A 19,528-nucleotide genomic window follows, 5' to 3' on the forward strand; every position below is an offset into this window, starting at 1 on the left:
AGGACCTTTCAGGCAAGCATCCCTCAAGGGCAATGGTGCTGCTGATAATAGCTGTGAGAAGTGAGTGGTCAGATCCAGGAGAAGTAGAAGCTTGGATCAGTTGGGAGACTCCAGCAGAGAGTTGGAGGAGACCACAGCCACCTGGAAGGAGCAGGTAGCCCCTGGGCACCAGATCTAAGCATCCAGTATTGGCTGAACATGCATTCTGCTCTAGGGGCTGTAGGCATTGGATCCAGAAGTCAAGAAGACTGCCTTCAAGGAGTTCACAGTCTAGAACACAGCAGGCTCTCCACAAAGTTGGAATCAGTTGAAACTGTAAATAACCAGAGTTTTAAGTTTACTGTGAGAAAGTGAATGATTCATATAGCAGTTGTCCATATGCCTATAAGATTTCCAACTCCTTTTTTCTTAGATTCAAAGTTAAGGAAACCTATGTGGATAAAGACGATGTCTTAACCAAGGCCCAGGGCCAGGAGAGAACAGTGAGTCCCTCCAAATAAATTCCGCACGAGGGTAGAAAGAGAGTCATTTCTGAGCTGGCTCCTATGCTGAGCTGGCTGTTGAAGGAGGGGTGGTGCTTTGGAGTCGAGCTTGATGACCTGCCGTGGATTGGGCAGGAATTGGAGCAGAGGCCCCATTTCAGGCCCACAGCTTTGGTCAGGACCAACTAAAACACGTTTCAGCCTCATGGCCAATGCATGGCCAACAGAAGACCTCTTTGGACTGTCCAGTGGCGGCGTGGTTATCTTGCAATGGCCCTGAAGGTGACCTTGAGGGATGCATCTGAGTCCCTGCTGTAGTCGTGAGGCTGGAAAGCTAGGAACTGCTAGTAGTAACACCTGGGAATTCTGGGCTGTGTCAGGGTATATGGTAGGGAGATGAGGGGACAGGAGGTAGGATGGCTGGAAGTAATGAGACTGGACTTCCTGCTATAGGACCACGTGAGAAATGCAGTATTTTATTATGGGTCTCCACTGGTAAATGCTATCTTTCCAGATTTAAAGTGGACTTATCTCTATGATCATTTTCTAGTTACTATTCAGGAGTTTTCTTCATATATGCCATCCATATTTTAAATTGGTGTGTCTACCTAAACTTCTCCATCTGAATCAAAAAGGATCAGAGAACTTACCCTAATTCAAGTATATCTACCAACCCTTTTATTTTCAAATTATTTGATGTTTTAAATATTTAGGGTACTTAGAAGAGATTTCAGCTGGAAGATTATATCCCATGCAACATTTTGATTTTCTAGCTATTAACTCGACTATAATTTTAACTAATTCCTCCAGCTTAGGGATTGAAGCAGAAAGACCAAGGCAACGCGGGAAGAGAGTAGGGGGCTAGCGTACTTGGAGGATGAAGGATTTTCCGCTTTGCTCAGCTTTGGGGGATGAAGGAAATGGTATATCAAAGCCAGGACCGGCCTCAGTGCCCTGGGATATAAATACGACGTGTAGTACGGAGAGTGGGATGATCCCCGTGAGGCGCGGCCACGGGAGAGCCCAGCAGTGCCGCCTCTGTGTATACATCCCTGGCTCAGGAAATCCTGCGCTCCTGACAGCAGGAAAGGGAGGAGCGCGCTGAAACCCGAGGGCTTACCGGAGACCCCCTCACCCTGGGAGGAGCGTTAGCAGGCGGAGCAGAGGAAGCTCTGTGAACTCAAGGGAGGAGAGAGGAGGAAACCTGTTACCCAAAACAACTAGGCTCTCAGGCTGCGCTAAAGGGAGAAGTTTTCCCCTCCAGGACTACAGGAAGCTGGTCCAGACCTCCGCAGCGGCATGAATAGGCAGAGGAAGAAGTGTGAAGGCAGATAAAGAGGGTGGCTGGAACGCAGGCTCTGCCTGTTCCCGTTCATCTGACACGGAGTGAAGAATAGTGCAAGCCCGGAAAAGGGCCTGTGGCTCTGACGACGGTGGGGGGGGAGGGGAGGCGGGAGGCGCGGTGGTTCGGGCTGGAAGGTTTAGGAATCACATCTCCGGAAAACGACCACCCCCATGCCGTCAGTGATACTGAAACAGGCTTTGCAGAGAGAAAACCGTACTCATGCTTGCGCTTGCGAGACTCAACTTTCCGGCAATAGAATTTCAGACAAACATGAAACTGAGCATCATGTGTTAAAGCGCCCCCAGGAAGAGCCATTCTGTGATGTCCGTTCTCTTTAGCCCCGCTGAGTTGAGGTCTCCAGATTCTGGAGGTGACATCGGATTTTACCCACAGCAGCACTCTTAAGTCATTGGTAGATTCAAGCAAACTTTTACGTGTTGAATGACCAGTCGATTCCCACTCACCCCTCTGAGAGTCTAGCATAGATGTGAATAGAAAGAAGACAGATCACATAGCCTCCCACTCACAATTCAGCAACTGTACCTTCTTAAGACACTATTTCATCTGAAATACTAGAAGCGGCTGAGACACAATGTTATTAATCACATTATGAGCCCCTGGAGATTGCTTACTGGAAAGTATTTTGAGAAATTTACAGATGGGAAATGGAAGGCACCACAAGTCTGCTGGTTCTCTGCCCATTTTTTTTTTCAAAGGTAGGAAATGTCTCTTTTCACTGTGAGATTGGCTCACCACTCTATGAACTGCAGTGAGTAGACTGGGTCAAGGGTCAGGGGAGTGGAGTGAACAAAAGGGCGTGGTGGTCCCTGCACAAAGGACCAGCTCCTGGCAAGGGGGTCAAGTTTGGTTTCAGCAAAGGGCTTTTGCATTGCCTGCCAAGAAGATGGGGCTAATTAGGTAGGAAAGCGGAGGAGGAAACTAATGTTAGTGGAACATTCAACTGGATGCTTTAGCATTTAACGCGATTCTGTATCAGATGGAGTGTGTGTGTCTATAGTTAATTCTCACAACAACCCTATGGAATGAGAACTAGCAATCTCATTTTACAGATGAGGAGACAAACTCAGATTAAGTAAACTTGCCTGGTGGCACAGAGTTATGAAAGGCATAGTAGGATTTAGAACAAACATCTGACACAGACTTCTATGCTTTTGCACTTTTAAAATAATTCACTCTTTTATTTAGCGTTAGCCACACATGTATATAATTTTATTTTTATTTAAATAGTGGAGTTGGCAGACAACAATGCTTCCTTCTGGAATTTCAGGCACTCAGGACAGAGGTGTGGAGAAAAGATATTATGGAGTGGGATTTTCTCAAAGTGCCATGCTTACAGCTTCCCCTGTGTGACAGCTGTCACCACTACACAATAACTGCTGTAAGCAGAGCGCCCAGTTGCCCTCTCCATCTTCACAGGTCCACCCTCACATGGCACTCAGTACATGGTCCTGGATGAGTCTTTCCATCAGCCATCACTGTGAGTGCTCAGGAATGTGGAGCATTCCATGCAGGAAATTGCACCATCAGCAACATTGTCTTTGAATGTTGACACTTGCTCAAGGTCAGGCCACCCCAGGGACCATCATCATCATCTTGTGACCTGTGCAGGACCTTATGCTTCTGGAACCGTTCCAGGTGTGGGAGGTGATGAGGTCTTGGAAAACTCTGCTCGGTGCCCTGGCTTGTAGAAACGTGGCCAGATGGTTTTGTCATCAGCCTTTGTCTACACTGTACTCTATTTGATGGGAATGAACCAAATGGAAACTCAGATTTACTGAGACAGACAATAATATGCACATACAGCACGTAGGATACAGCATACAGGATTGCTGTGAGCATTAAACAAATAAACATACGAAAAGCACTGAACATAGTGTCTGACAAACTGTTAGCACTAATTAAACATTAGTTATTATTATTATTGATATTCTTGTCTAAAATGTATGTTGTTCTCTAAATGACTTTAATTTTCATAGATTATTAAAAGATAGAATGAACTGAAGAAAATTAAGCCCTAGAGATCCATTTATTGAACAACCTTTTTTCCCTGTCACTCTTTCCTTTTCTCTTAAACATCACAATTCCTTTTGTGTTGTCACAAAAGTTACTTACTTCAGTTGGCAGAGATAGTATTATGCAGGGGATGATTAAAATATCCTCACTTGTAGTTGTTGGTTTTAAATTTTATTATTTATTAGTAGGTAATAACGTGTATACTGCAAAAAATTCCAAAGGTACGCAAGGATATACAGTGAAAATGTAGTCTCCCCCTCACCCAGAACCTTAGTCATCAAAGTCTCTCCCCCAGAAGAATTCTCTTACTTTTTATGGTATATCTTTTTAGCTGATTCTCTTAGGTTTTCCAGAGAAAACAGTTGTTTCCCAAAAAACAATCACATCACCTGCAAAAATAATTCTGCCTCATTAAATTTTATACCTCTGTTTTTTCCTATGGTCTAATTGCAGTGACTGGTAGCTATGGAACAAAATAAACGATATTGCAGACAAAGGACATGTTTTCTTGTTGCAGAGCTTAAAGATAATGCTTTAGCAAGAGGCTGGTGTACATATATACATACGTACATAAATACATTCATACACACATCCTCCCTCTCCCTTTTTCTCTATCTCTGCATCTAGATATATACTATATCTATATCTAAATAGACATTAGATATAGATATGTGTATGTGTGTGTAATTCATGTTAAGAAGTAGCTATTTTTAGTATTTATTATTTAACATTTTTTATCTAAAATGGATATTATATTAAAGGTCTTTAAGCATCTATGGAGATGATAATATGAGATTTCTCTTTTAACCAATTAATATGATGATCTATATTAATATAGTAATAGATTTCCTAATATTTAATGATCTGGGCATTACTGGAGGATTCTGTTTGCTGATCTTTCATTTAGGGTTTTGCATCAGTATTCATAAGTGAGCACAGTCTGTAGGTTTCCCTTTTTTGTATGTCATCTTTGTGGAATTTTTGTAATTTAGCTTTGCAGGAAATTTTTACAGACTTCTATTTATGAAAATATGGTGTGGGACTTCCCTGGCAGTCCAGTGGTCAAGACTCCACGCTTCCACTGTAGGGGACACGGGTTCGATCCCTGGTCCAGGAACTAAGATCCTGTGTGCTGTGTAGAGTGGCCAAAAAACTTAAAAAAGAAAAATGGTGTGTTACATATCTGAAAATAACTTCTCACTACAGAGCACATAAAAATGTTGACTAAAATAATGGAAACATATTTTTTAAATTAATTAGGGTTTTAAAAATCTCTTCTGGTGTCAGTTTTGGAAAGTTTTATTTTAATAAACAACCATGCATTACATTTTGGTTCCCAAATTTATTTGCAGAGAGTTGAAGTACTTTCCTATGATCCCATTGAAGTCTTTGTATCTGTGATCATTTTCTATTATTTCTACTTAATACTTATTTTCTTTATTAAATTAGGTAATTGTTTATTCACTTTATTATTTTTAAAATATGTAGCCCTTGAATTTATTAACTGTATTGTTTTTTGTTTTGAATTGATTAATTTCAATTTTCATACTTATCAAATCTTTCCTATTGCTCTACTTTTGTCATTTACTTTCTAGCTTCTTGAGATAAATTTTCTTCCAAAATTTTACTGTGGTGAACTTTAAACATAGAACACAGTTGAAATAATTTTACAGGGAATGCATAGATTTACTCACCTCATAGAGTCTACCAAGAACATTTTTCTATGCTCATTTTATGACATATCTGTCTATCCATCCAGCAATCCATCTTACTTACTTTGTTGACTCATTTCAAAGTAAATTACAGAAATCAGTTCACTTCCCCTGTTTCACATACATATCATAAAATGGTTAAACATTTGCTACAATTTTTCCTTTTGGTGTAAGAGTTACATACAATGAAAAGCACAAATCTTAAATATACATTTGCTGGGTTTTGACAGATATGTACATATGTATAACTAAGACCCTATCAAGATATAGAATATGAACATAACCCCCAAATTTTCCTCCTGCCCCTCCAACTCAATCACTGCCTCACATCCCTTCCAGAGACTATCATTATTTTGATCTTTTCTCAAGGTAGATTAGTTTTGCCTGTTTTGGAAACTCATATAATGTACTCACACAGTATGTACTCTGTTGCGTTTCTTTTACTCAACCTGTTTTTGAGATTTATCCATGTTGGTGCCCGTATCAGTAGTTGTTTCTTGTTATTGCTTAGTAGTATTCCCTGGTATCCTATTATTAACAGACACTGAGCTTTTCCCTGAGTGCGGCTATTATGGATAAAGCTACAGTGAACAATGTTGTCTGTGAATATATTTTTCATTTTTCTTAGGTCAAAACTTAGGAGTTGGGGTTTTACAAGACACTGCCAGAACTTTTTCCAAAGTGGTTTTACCATATTCCCATCAACAATATATGAGAATTCCAGTTCTACATCCTTACCAACATTTGCTGTGGTATTTTTAATTTTTAATTTCTAATTTTGATCGTTCTGGTGAAGAGTAATGTTATCTCATTGTTTTAATTTGCACCCCCTGGTGACTAATGATGTTAAGGACTTTTTCATGTGCTTAATGATTAGTTATGTATCTTTTTTGGTAAAGTGTATGCTCAAGTCTTTTGTGCATTTTTACTTTCTGTTAGCGATTTTTTGTAGTTTATATTATTGAGACCTTGCATGCCTTTTGTTAAATTTATTCCTAAGTATTTTATGGGGTTTTGTTTTTGGTGTTAAGATAAATGGAATTTTATTTCATCTTATTTTCTGGTAAAATAATTTTTAACCTTGTTATTTTTTAGTAATAGTTTTATAGATTTTAAAGCATTTTCTGTACAAACAGTGCTACCTGAAAATGCAGTCAGGTTTTCTTCTTCCTTTCTGATACTATGCCTCTGCTTGTTTATTTGTTGTATTGTAAAGTTTCGGACCTGTAATGCAAAGCTGAATCAGAGTGGTGATAGTGGGCATCCTTGCCTTGTTCTCAATATTATGGGGAGAAATAGTTTTGAAATTTCCCATTAGGTGTGATGTTAACCGTTGGCTTTTGGCATATGTCCTTTGTCAAAATGAGGGATTCAGGAAGTTATCTTCTAAGGTCTTAGTTTGCTGAGAGGTATTTTGTTTGTTTTTGTTTTGTTTGTTTAATCCTGAATGGGTGTTGAATTTTGTTCAGTGCTTTTCTTTGCATTTTATAAATGATCATATATTGATTGATTTTTAAATCTTAAACCAATTTTACAATCCTGAGATAAACTCTACTTAGTTTTGAGGTATCATTCTTGTATATGTTACTGAGCTCTATTTGCTAATATTTTATTTAAAATGTTTGGATCTGTGTTTGAGGAATGTTAAGTGATTATTTTTAATCTTCTCCTTTTTTATTATTTGTATTTAAGGTCACAGATCTTTTTTACCAAGCATTACTTTACCTGTTAGTAAGAAGTTCCCTATATGGTGTTTTTATATCCTTATGTTCTGAAATATTCTGTAATTCACATTTTAAATTTCTCTTTTTTAGATTGGCAGGTGGTAGAGGTTTTTTCCTCTTTTTTAGTTTTTATATTAATTTCTAGATTTATTTCATGTCATCAGAGAATGTTATTTGTATTATTTCTACATGCTAGAATTAATGGATTTTCTCATTGTGGCCTAATACATGACATTGTAGTGAGTGTTGCATGGACACTTGAGACCAAAGTTTGCCTGGGACCGAAAGAGTACCTGGGATGTAAGACTTAACAGTGCAAAAGCTGGGACTGCCCTGAATAAACTGGGGCAGGTTGGTCACCTTATTTAAGAATAAAATTCTTAGGTCATTTTCATTCATTGAAGACTTTGTAGGCCTTGCTGACCTTTAGCTGTGAACGTAACAAGAAAATAGTTTGAGAACGGTGTGAGTCTTTCTCCTCCACTGTAGGTGATTTGATATTTTTTCTTTAAAATCAGTAACTTTACTGTCTCAAAATCAGTTCTGCTATGTCAGTTTTTCCTGGGGCATTCTATATCACCTTAATTGTAGAATCAAATCTTTACTTAATTCCTGCATTAAAAAAATTTAACATTCAATAAATATTCTCCACTTCCGTTAGGTTTTCCCTTCTTTAAGGACATCAGTTATACCTTTTTGACCCTCCTCAATTTTATATATATATGGATATAAACTTGCTTTTCTCAATTCTCCTCTCTATAATCCTTGCTGTATTTCTTATTTGTTTGCTTCAATTTAGGCTTTGTTTATGGGAGTATTTTAGTTTTTAATTTCCCTTTTTCCTGATTTCCCTTTTTTCTGAGTTATATCAGCTCAGGTGTCACCTCCTTCTATTGTCCAACCATGACTTCTCTGAGCTCTTACATTTCTGCTTTATGCCTTTGATTTAGAGATGTGGTTGCTTCTTCATGAGTTAAAATTGTTTCAGTGATATCTTTGGTTTACATTTTCATTTGTTAAATGCAACTTTTTTTTTCTGGTGTAAGTGCCTTCTGTATATTTTAAATTCCTGTTTAATCCATCTGCCCCCCTTTGTGGTATCTTTGAAGGAGATGAATTCTTTCTGGGCCAGCTATTTGTAATCGTTTTATGTGAAAGATGCGTGAGTTCCGTGTTTCAGGCTAGCGGAAAGTCTTCCTAATACTCAGGGTTGTGTGTGTATGTGAGCGAATAAAGGTTGAAACCTTGTGTCTGTCTAACTACTCAGAAACTCAGTACTCTGCCTCCTTGTCTCATAGACTGTTTCCTGGAAGGTGGCTTGTCTCTGCGATTCCTCATTTAATCTTACCTTCCATGCTTCCTGAAGCTACCAAGAGTATCTATGCTTCTTGTTTCAAACAAGAGATGGCTGGTTTTGTACCTCTAAGGGACAAACGTCCTGGAATTGTAGTCTGTTGATTCTCTGAGAACTGCAGCTGTGAACCTTCCAACTTGGTACTTGATCTTTACTGCTTTCGTCAGCTTATCTTACGTACTGTATTTCAGGATTACTACACCTCCTTGTTTGCCATCAATGGAGTGTGCATTTCTATTTCTCCTCCTTGTTGTTTTCCTCTGCACTTTTTCTATAATTCCAGTGTTATTCTAAATGGCCTATTTTGAAAGGGCCCAGAGCATTAACATTAATAATTTAAAAAATCCTTTCTTCCTCTCTCAGATATCTCTGCAACAAAAAAATGGAGAAATTTTTGTTGATGTGAAGTGGTTAAACTGATGGGTGAGCAGAGGCAGCTGGGATCATCAAAATTTTAGGTAAAACATCCTGAAGAGTCAATTTTCATGGAGGAGTGGTAAGAAAAAAGAGACAAGAGAGGGTAATTACCCCAGAGCTGATAGTCAGTGGGTACACATAGGTACAGATGAACCACATATTTACAGATGACATTGAATCGGATTGGGCAAGTATCTGCTCTGATTTTTAGTTTCTGTACCGTACTATTTTGTTACATATTTTGAACATTACCCATCTACTCAACACAAAGTAGAGATTTGTTCATTGTTTGAATACTTCAGTCTGTGTGGATAGCCAATTTGGAGGCGTTCTTGAATTTTTTTGCACTGACTACGTTAACCAGGTAATTGCCATATATCCAAAGTATTACCTGATGCTGACACCAGCTCTTCTATTTATTCCTCTTGTTTCTTCTTGACTTTACAGAAAAATTAACTCTGTGGTGGCTTCACTTCTTATCCAAATATTTTATTTATGAATAGGACACTCTGATTCAGATTTTCTGTGTTAATGCCAAAGCACTGTTTATATACTAACAGTAAATTGGACTGTTTATGCAGTATAGCCAGACTGGCTTGTCATGGTTTCAGGGGATCCCTTTTCTCAGGACATGAAAGCTCTAGTGTTAGAGATTAATAAACTCTTTCAGAACCCATCAACAGTAGCCAAAAACCCTTTCCATCCAGCCACATGTACTAGTTTGGGTCCTTTCCTCCATCAAGGATTAAAGAAACAAACACAAAAACAAAAACAGCCTATTGAATCACACCCCTGAACTGTGTTAAGCCCATTTCTGTTGGGGCGAGAATGAGAGTTCTGATTGCATTCAGATTGATTCTGTCTTCCTCCAGTGTTCTTACGAAATGTTTCCACCCTGCAAGACTGGCTTAATTCACATCTTATCTGGTAAGATTCTGCAGGGCAGTTACTAATGCTTACATTTAATGAGCATTTACCATGCGCCAGGAGCTGTGCTTTCCGTGCCTTACCTCATTTGATCCTCAGAACAACTCTATTAAGATGGAAACATTACCAAGCCAATTTATGGAAATTAAATCTCCGATTTAAGGAAATGGATGATGAGGGAGGATAAGCACATTGTAAGCTAGTTAGCATAAGTACCAATAGTCTAACCTGGCCCATATGACCCCACTAAGCAATGCCCACCCTGTGTGCACACTTCCTCTACTTTGGGCTTCTGTTATTTATACCCTGCCTTCTGAACCCAATGGTTTTCAATCCTGGCTGCACATTAGAATTACCTGTTGAACTTTTTAAACAGTATTAATTTCCAAAGATACTCATTTAATCTGTTTGAATGCGGCTCCAACTGGTATTTTTTAAAAGTTCCCAGGGTTGAGAAACACAGCCTTGACACCTAACATGCTGATTTATGTATATTAGGTCCCCAATAAGTACATCTTTAAATGAATTAGAGACTAAATTGTTATCTGATTTATTTAGTAGGGTTTGTAGTACAGCTGTGTACACCAAAAAAAAAAAAAAAAAAATCAGAGTCTTAAATGAGCAGTTCTTGTCAAGTAAAAAGACATTATTTGATTTTCTATTCCCGTTCTCTCATGAGTGGATAGTGGACTTTTCCTGAGACTTCGAGATTGTAGAATGACATTATCATTCTGACAGATAATAGGATATATGCTGATGTATTCTTGTGTCTTAAAATGTTCTCAGATTTAATTTCAAATATTGTGAATACAGATAGGTATGATTTTTTGGTTTCACGATAATTTTTAAGATGGTAAAAGAGGTTCTGAGACCAAAAAGTTTGAGAACTGCTACCTTAAGTGATGCTTTAGTGGTTTTGGTTAGTAAATACATGTTTAGAAATTGTGAAACTTACATCTGCACTCACAGTAGGGCCTAAAATCATTAAAGTTCTTGCTACTCAAAGTGTAATCCATGTAGCAGGAGCAATAACATTTCCAGGAGCTTGTTAGAAATGCAGAATCTTGGGGTCACCCAGACTTTCTGAATCAAAACCTTCATTTTGACAAGATCCCCATATAATTTTTGTGACCATTATAATCCAAGAAGCGCTGACTTAGAGAATTAGCCTTATTGATTATACTTGTTAGTAATAGTCCCACATCATTTTTATCATCTGTAATAGAACACATATTTGTTTTTCCCTTTCACTTCTAGCATTATGCCTTTATTGAATTTACTCTTATGTAGAAGTTCATGACTAGTATCAGCATCTGAATTTATAGATGGAGAAACTGAGAAACAAAAAGTTGGAGAGGTTTGACTGTGTCCCAGAGTTAAATCAAATGCCGCAGTGACAAGAAAATGCAGATCAGCTGACTCATGCACCGATGCACTTCCCATTAAAGGACAGGAAGAGAACAGCCCCAAACTCACAACATGGAAACTCACTATTACATAGGACCTTGGGATTTTATAAATGTAAAGGGCTTAAGAACATCTCCAGGGCTTCCCTGGTGGCACAGTGGTTAAGAATCCGCCTGCCACTGCAGGGGACGCAGGTTCGAGCCCTGGTCCAGGAAGATCCCACATGCTGCGGAGCAACTAAGCCCATGCACCACAACTACTGAGTCTGCGCTCTAGAGCCCATGTGCCACAACTACTGAAGCCCATGCGCCTAGAGCCCGTGCTCTGCAACAAGAGAAGCCACTGCAATGAGAAGCCCACGCACCACAACGAAGAGTAGCCCCCACTCACCGCAACTAGAGAAAGCTCATGTGTAGCAACGAAAACCCAATGCAGCCAAAAATAAATAAATAAAATAAATAAATTAAAAAAAAAAGAATAAGACACAATTCTTTAAAAAAAAAAGAACCTCTCCAAACATGAAATAGAGCCATTCAATGATAAGCAGATATAAAGCCTTCCTCCTCACTACTCCCATGGTGCTCTATGTTTTGTGTCTACAGAAGTATTGATCATTTTATGTTGAAATGATTGGTTTATATGTCTGTTTCCCAAGCTGGACTCCATGATTTCTAGGATCAAGGACTGTGTTTTATTTTTCTTTCACTCTCACGGTTTAACCCAGTACTGGGCACATAGAAAGTGCTCAATAAGCACTATCTTAGTTGGCTCAAGCAACCATAACAAAATACCATAGACTTGGTGGCTTAAACAACAGAAATTTATTTTCTCATGGTTTCTGGAAGTCCAAGGTCAAGGTACCGGCATGGTCACCTGCTGGTGAGGATTCCCTTCCTGGCTTGTACATGGCCTCCTTTTCACTGTGTCCTTACATGGCAGACCTTAAGCTCTCATCCTAGACTGATCTCAAGGCTCAGGGGCCTGCAAATTGGTGAAGATCTTCCATGCCAGTCTGCAAAGACTGGAAAAGGTAGCTGGTTTTTCAAATGCCCAATTTCAACAAAAAATCACAGGCATGCAAAGAAACAAGGAAATTTGACTCATTCAAAAAGACAAAATAGATATCCAGAAATAGTCCCTGAAAAAGCATATGCTTCAGACCTACTTTAAAACAACTATCTTAAGTATGCTCAAAGAACTAAGGGAAATCAGGAAAACAATATTTGAATGAAATGAGAGCATCTACAAGAAGATAGAAATTATTTAAACAAACAAATTCTGGAGCTGAAAGATACAATTACGGAATTGGAAAATGTACTAGAGAGATTCAAAGACAAACTCAAACAGGCAGAAAAATGAGTCAGCAAATATGAAGATAGGTCATTTGAAATTACTGAGTCTGAGGAGCAAAAAGAAAAAAGAATGAAGAAATCGAACAGACCCTAAGGGACTTATGGGATACCATAAAAAAGCAATATATGCATTATGAGAACTCCAGAAGAAGAAGAAGGAGAGAAGAGAACAGAGAGATTATTTGAAGAATTAATGGATGATAACTTCCAAAATTAGAGGAAAGACATGGTTATACTAATTCAAGAAGCTCATTGAAATCTAAGTAGGATAAATCCAAAGAGATCCACATGCAGACACATTATAACTGTCAAAAACCAAAGACATAGAGTCTTAGAAGTAGCAAGAGAAAAGTGACATCATGCACAAGGGAGCCTCAGTAAGATTTCTAGCAGATTTCTCAGCAGAAACCCTGAAGGCCAGAGGCAGTGAGATAATATAGTTAAAGTGGTGAAAGAAAAAAACCTGTCAACCAAGAATTCTATATATGGCAAACTGTCTTTAAAAAATGAGGGAAAATTAAGAGATTCCCAGACAAACAAAAACTAAGGGAGTTCATTACCACTAGACCTGCCCAACGGGAGATGCTAAAGGGAGTCCTTTAAGCTGAAATAAAAGACCACTAGACAGAAACTTGAAGCCATACAAAAATATAAAGTTTTCCAGTAAAAGTAAATACATGAATAAATATTAAAAATACAGTATTATTGTAATTTTGGCTTATAACTCCACTTTTAATTTTTTTACAGAATTTAAAAGACAAATGCATAATAAATAATTATAAATCTATGTTAATGAGTATATAATATTATTATAAAGATATAATTGTGACATCAATAACATAAAGTGAGAGTAGAGCTATAAATGAATAGTTTTTGTATGTGATTGAAGTTAAGTTGGTATCAATTTAAAATTGATTATTATAAATTTAGGATGTTATATGTAATCCTGATGGTAACCACAAAGAAAATATCTGTAGAATACACACAAAAGGAAATGAGAAGGAAATTAAAGTGTGTCACTACAAAAAATTAACTAAACACAGAGAAATGCAGAAATGGAGGAAATGTGGGGAAAATGCTACAATACATGCAGAAAACAAATAACAAAATGGTGGGATGAATTGGGAGATTGGGATTGACATATATACACTAATATGTGTAAATTAGATAACTAATAAGAACCTGCTGTATTAAAAATAAAATAAATTAAAAAAAAGAAAATACAACAACAACAAAAACCAAAATGGCAAAAGTAAGTCCTTCATTATCAATAATCACCTTAAATGTAAAGAAATTAAATTTCCCAATCAAAATACATAGATTGGAATAAAAAAAATGAGATTCAACTCTATGCTGTCTACACTTTAGATGTAAGGACATGCATAAGTTTAAAGTGAAAGCACGGAGAAAGATATTCCATGCAGATAGTAATGAAAAGAGAGCAGGGTGGCTATACAAATATTAGATAAAACACACTAAATAAAAAACTTATGATACAAAGAAGGACATTATATAATGACAAACAGGTCAGTTCACCAGAAGATATTAATAGTTATAAACATTTATATACCAAACATCGGAGTTTCAAAGTATATGAAGCAAAATTGATAGAATTGAAGAGAGAAACAGACAACTCTACAATAATAGTAGGAATCTTCAATATCACACTTGCAATAATGCATACAACAGCCAGACAGAAGATCTATAGAGGAAATACAGGACTTGAACAACACTATAGACCAACTGGACCTAATAAAAATGTACAGAATACTCTATCCAGTGACAACAGAATAGACATTTTTCTCAATTGCACATAGATCATTAACCAGGATAGATAATATTTTAGGCCGAAAAACAAGTCTTAATAAATTTTACAAGATTGAAATCATACAAAGTGTCTTTTCTGATCACAGTAGAATGAAACTAGAAATTAACAGCGGAAGGAAAACTAGAAAATTGACAAACATGTGGAAATAAAACAAAATACTCTTAAGCAACCAATGGATTAAGGAAGAAATTACAAAGAAAATATCTTGAGACAAATGAAAATGAGAAAAACAGTACCAACTTAATGGATTCAGCAAAAGCAGTTCTAAGAGGGAAATCTATAGTTATAAATACATGAAAAGAAGAAAAGCCTCAAATCAATAACCTAACTCTATACCTTAAGGAACTAGAAAAAACCAAACTAATTCCAAAGCTAGTAGAAGGAAGGAAGTCATAAAGATTAAACCAGAGATAAATAAAATAAGGAATAGAAAAACAGAAAAGACAGTCTTTTCAACGTATGGTGTTAGGAAAACTGTATACCCCCATACAGAAGAAAGAAATTAGACCCTTACCTTATATAAAAATGAACTCAAAGTAGATTAAAACCTAAACATAAGATCTAAAACTATAAAACTCTTAGAAGAAAACATGGAGGAAAATCTTCGTGTCTTTTGATTTGGCAGTGAGTTCTTGGATATCACACTAAAGAAACAGAATAAAAGAAAAAATAATTAAGTGGACTTCAAAATTAAAACTTTTGTACACCAACAGAATGAAAGGTAACCCACAGAATGGGAGAAAATATTTGCAAATCAAATATCTGATAAAGGATTTTTACAGAGAATATATAAAGAATTCTCACAACTCAACAATAAAAACAAAAAACAACCCAATTAAAAAATGGGCACAGGACTTAAATAGACATCACACCAAAGAAGATATATGCAAATGACCAATAAGCACATGAAAAGATGGTCAACATCACTAATCATTAGGCAAATGAAAATCAAAACCACAATGAGATACCACTTAATACCCATTAGGTTGGCTATTATTGAGAAAACAGAAAATAACAAGTGTTGACAAGCTTTTGGAGTAGTTGGGACCCTTGTGCATTGCTGGTGGGGCTGTTAAGAGTGGATCTGTCATGGAAAACAGTATGGTGATTCCTCAAAAAATTAAACATAGAATTACCATATGGTCCAGTAATTCCATTTCTGCAAAAGAAATGAAATCAGGGACTCGAACAGATATTTGTACACTTATGTTCATAGCAGCACTATTCACAATAACCAAAAAGTGGAAACAACACAAGTGTCTTTCAGTGGATGAATGGATGAACAAAATGTGGTATATGCATACAATGGAATATTATTCAGCCTTAAAAAGGAAGGAAATTCAGACACATGCTACAACATGGATGAATCTTGAAGACATTTTGCTACGTGAAATAAGCCAGACACAAAAGGACAAATTTGTATATGATTCCACTTTTGTGTGGTACCTAGAGTAGTCAAACTCTTAGGGACAGAAAGTAGAATGGTGGTTACTCTGGTCTGAGGGAAGGGTGAACGGTGAGTTAGTGATTAATGGGTAGAAAGTTTCAGTTGGAGAAGATGAAGAAGTTTTGGAGATGGATGGTAATTGATGGTTGCACAATAATGTGAATGTACTTATTGCAACAGAACCGTACACTTAAAAATGGCTAAAATGGTACAATTTGTTATGTATATTTTACCACAAAAATTAATAATGCCAGAAAAGAGTCAAATCTTAAAAAGAAAGAGCTTTATTAGATCAGATGACCCATCAAATTTCCTTTTTTTCCTGGATAACTTGCTCCCGGGGGCCTCCTTTCTTTTCTCTAATGTGGATGCCTTGATGATATCCAGGGACTCAGTGGTCATCCAGGGATTTCCCTGCCCAGCTCTGTTGTTGGGGCCACTGCTTCCTTAATCTATTTCTTGATTTATTCCCTTGTTTAGGTGGATAATATTCTCTATGAAAGGATGCATGGGTATTTAATCTTCTGGATCCTTGCATGTTCCAGAATGTCTTTATTTTTGCCCTTAGCTAAATTGTGGTTCGTTTTTCCTCAGAACTTCTCCATTTACTTCTAGCCTCCACGGCAGTTCTTTCTTAGTTGTTCCATCACCCCTTTGTCCTTATGCCTCAACCTCTGTCCATCGTCTCTATCTTGTAGGTTTTAGTGAATCTGATTTCTGACTTGAAGACTGTGTCCCGCTAAATGTTTTTGTAAAATGGACAAGACGATTGGTGAATACCGTTCACTGATGTTTTCTTCCCATGTTTACCTACTGGGTTCAATCCTTTGCTCCCTGCCGTGCCCAGGAAATCGTTGGAACTCCAGAGCTATAACCCAACTGTATAAAAAGCGGCTTTGTAAATTGTCCATAGTCTTAACTTTCCCTGACTTTTTGTTTCATTTCAGAATAGCTTTGGAGTTGGATTTGCTATTTCTGGTCTTTAAAATTTTTTTAAAAAGTAGATCCCCAGAAGAACAAAACAGCAACTAAATAAAAACCTCTGTTTGTTTGAAAACTTAACTTGTTAGCTATTATGCTACCTTCATAATTTTCATCTTAGACTGTTATTATTAACCAAAAACCAGTGTTTGCAGAGATTAGATCCTTTCGCCTGAGACAGCATGACACTGAGGGTTAAGAAAACATATTTCAGATTTCATTTTCCATTTTTTTTGTTTTGTTTACTTTGTTCCTTTGTATGTGTTCCCATCTAAGTGTTTTCAGTTTTTAAATAAATATTTAAGACCCAGATCTATCTTTGAATGCATGTATAATCAACATCACCTTCAGTTAAATCTTCTACATTTTGCAACAAATGGCAGAAATTGACCTTGATATTTTCCAGAAGGACAAATTTATAAATATGAAAAGAGAAAAGAAAATCCTACACCAAGATAGCAAATGACTCAATATAGTTTCTGTAGTGAAATGAAGACAATTCACAAGGCCGGCATATTTATGAAAAGTACAATAAATTATGTAATACCGCAAATAAGCACAGATAATATGAGCCTGTGCCTTTTTCTTGATGCTGGCAATTTTTATGTATCTAAGCCTATATGTGTTTTACCTTCAGTGGGTTTTGTCCATAAAAGCTAAATGTTCTGGAAAGACCCGCCACTCCCCACGCTGAAACTGTCATTTGAAATCCTCCTTTTGCTTTGTTACAGATGCTTTGTGTGGAAAGGAATAAAACCAGCCTTTGTTTTTTTGATGTAAAGAGAGTTAGAGAAAACATTGACGAAGAACATCTATACACAACTTTAAAAAAAATGGCCACTATTTGACCTTCCTGACTCAGTAAATCTTTTTAACTGAGCAGCGAGTCATTGGACTAGTGGGTTAGTTGGAGTTTCACCATACTTTAATTTTTCCCCAACCTATCCTTTGACAAGCGCAGAAAGGCTACATGGTGAAGCAAAGGAGGAAGTAGGAAGTGGAAGAAAGTCCTGGGTAGCATGTACATAGAGACATGGGTGTGGGCTCTAGGCAGCCCAGATTTTCCCCAGCAGGATGTAGTGCTACGTGCGGGGCGCTTCCTCAGGGACAGGCCTACTCCTCAGGCTCAGCCCCTTCTCCCTGTGTTCCTTGTCGCCACCAGGGAAGATTCAGTTGTCTACACCCATCACCACTCACTTTATCCCAGGAAGTTCACACCCACCTCCTCCTCCTGCCTCCGCAAGCCTTCGTGGAGAGTGGGCCCAGTACATGAGCTGCCCTGATATTCGCTATTCCCTGAGACAGGTCCTTTTGAAACGAGCTTAGTGCATAAGGGGAAGACGCAGATGAAGAACCCCAAGCCCAGCGTCGGCTGGGGTGTCCCCAGGTGATCAGCGTGATCTGGGGGCTGTATGTCCACCGTCACATTCAGTCCTTCTGAAGAGCTGCCCGTCCGAGGCAGGGAACCTCGCGTCTCAGCGAGGTTAGGGAGTTTTCTCTAGGTCACTTCAATGCCCACATTCTTTATATGAAACCACGTCCCCCAGCCCAAGTGACAGAGTCTAACAAAGTTCCAAGGCTCCCCTTCGGAAGCCCCTGAGCTCTCTGTTGCCTCTGCTTCTTACACAGCGCCCCTGCCACCCAGAGGTCACCACTGAGGAAGGACGTCTGTGCCTTGTGTTCCTTGAGAAGATAAGTTGCAGATGACAGCGTCTGGAGAGGACCCACAGGTCCTGCTGGTCTTGGTCTGTGCCAGGAGAGAGCCGTTTCTGCCACCACACTTCAGGTATCTGTCACCCCCCCAGTGCTCCACCCCCAGTGGCTGATGCATCTGGGGCTTGTAAGGTAGTTGGATGAGAGTCCTCAAAATTGGAATTGGACACGCCCTTCCCATTAAAGTGGAAATGCTGATTTTGTGAAATGAAGTTTGGCCGGCAAAGAGCGTTTTAAGGCTGGCTATGAGACGCAGTAGGCATGCGTTCATATTCTCCCAGTAATCTCAGGTTGTTGAATGTAACCTGGTGAGTGTGCGTTGCTCTTTCAAAGCGCTTTCACATGTATTCACTTATCCTATTTTACAAGGGAGGAAATCGAGACTCAAAGAAGTGGCTTGTCCAAAAAAAAAAAAAGAAAAAAAGAAAGGGGCGGGGCAGCTGAAGTAAAATACAGATATTTTGAAATCTATGCTAGAAAACTTTTCCCTTTGACTTTGTGGCCTTTTCTTTAATATCAGGTCCTACTGGACATCACTCCCTTCTCACAGCTATTTCTTTTCATCTCTTGTATTTTCTTTTTCTCTTTTGGGCAGAGTTACCTCATTTATTATTGATATTGATTAAGGAAGACAGCAGAAACTTGAGAACTGATTACTTATACAGTTGACCTTTGAAGAATGCAGGGGTTGGGACGCCAGCACCCGTGCAGCCGAAAATCCACGTATAACTTAGAGTTCACCCTCTGTATCCTCAGATTCAACCAACTACTGTATTATTTACCACAGAAAAAAATCCGCATGTGA

General features: G+C 38.0%; 1 long non-coding RNA gene across 1 annotated transcript in view; it reads left to right on the top strand.

The window, feature by feature from the left end:
* The window catches only part of LOC118884356, a 35,487-nt gene extending 16,711 nt beyond the window's left edge, over positions 1 to 18,776 (top strand). The window contains exon 3 of the long non-coding RNA XR_005017266.1: positions 18,640 to 18,776. This is a non-coding gene — a long non-coding RNA (uncharacterized LOC118884356). The remainder of the gene's footprint in view (positions 1 to 18,639) is intronic.
* The last annotated feature ends 752 nt before the right edge of the window (positions 18,777 to 19,528 follow it).

This window comes from Balaenoptera musculus, chromosome 18 (assembly GCF_009873245.2).
Source record: "Balaenoptera musculus isolate JJ_BM4_2016_0621 chromosome 18, mBalMus1.pri.v3, whole genome shotgun sequence".
Classification (NCBI taxonomy): Eukaryota; Metazoa; Chordata; class Mammalia; order Artiodactyla; family Balaenopteridae; genus Balaenoptera; species Balaenoptera musculus.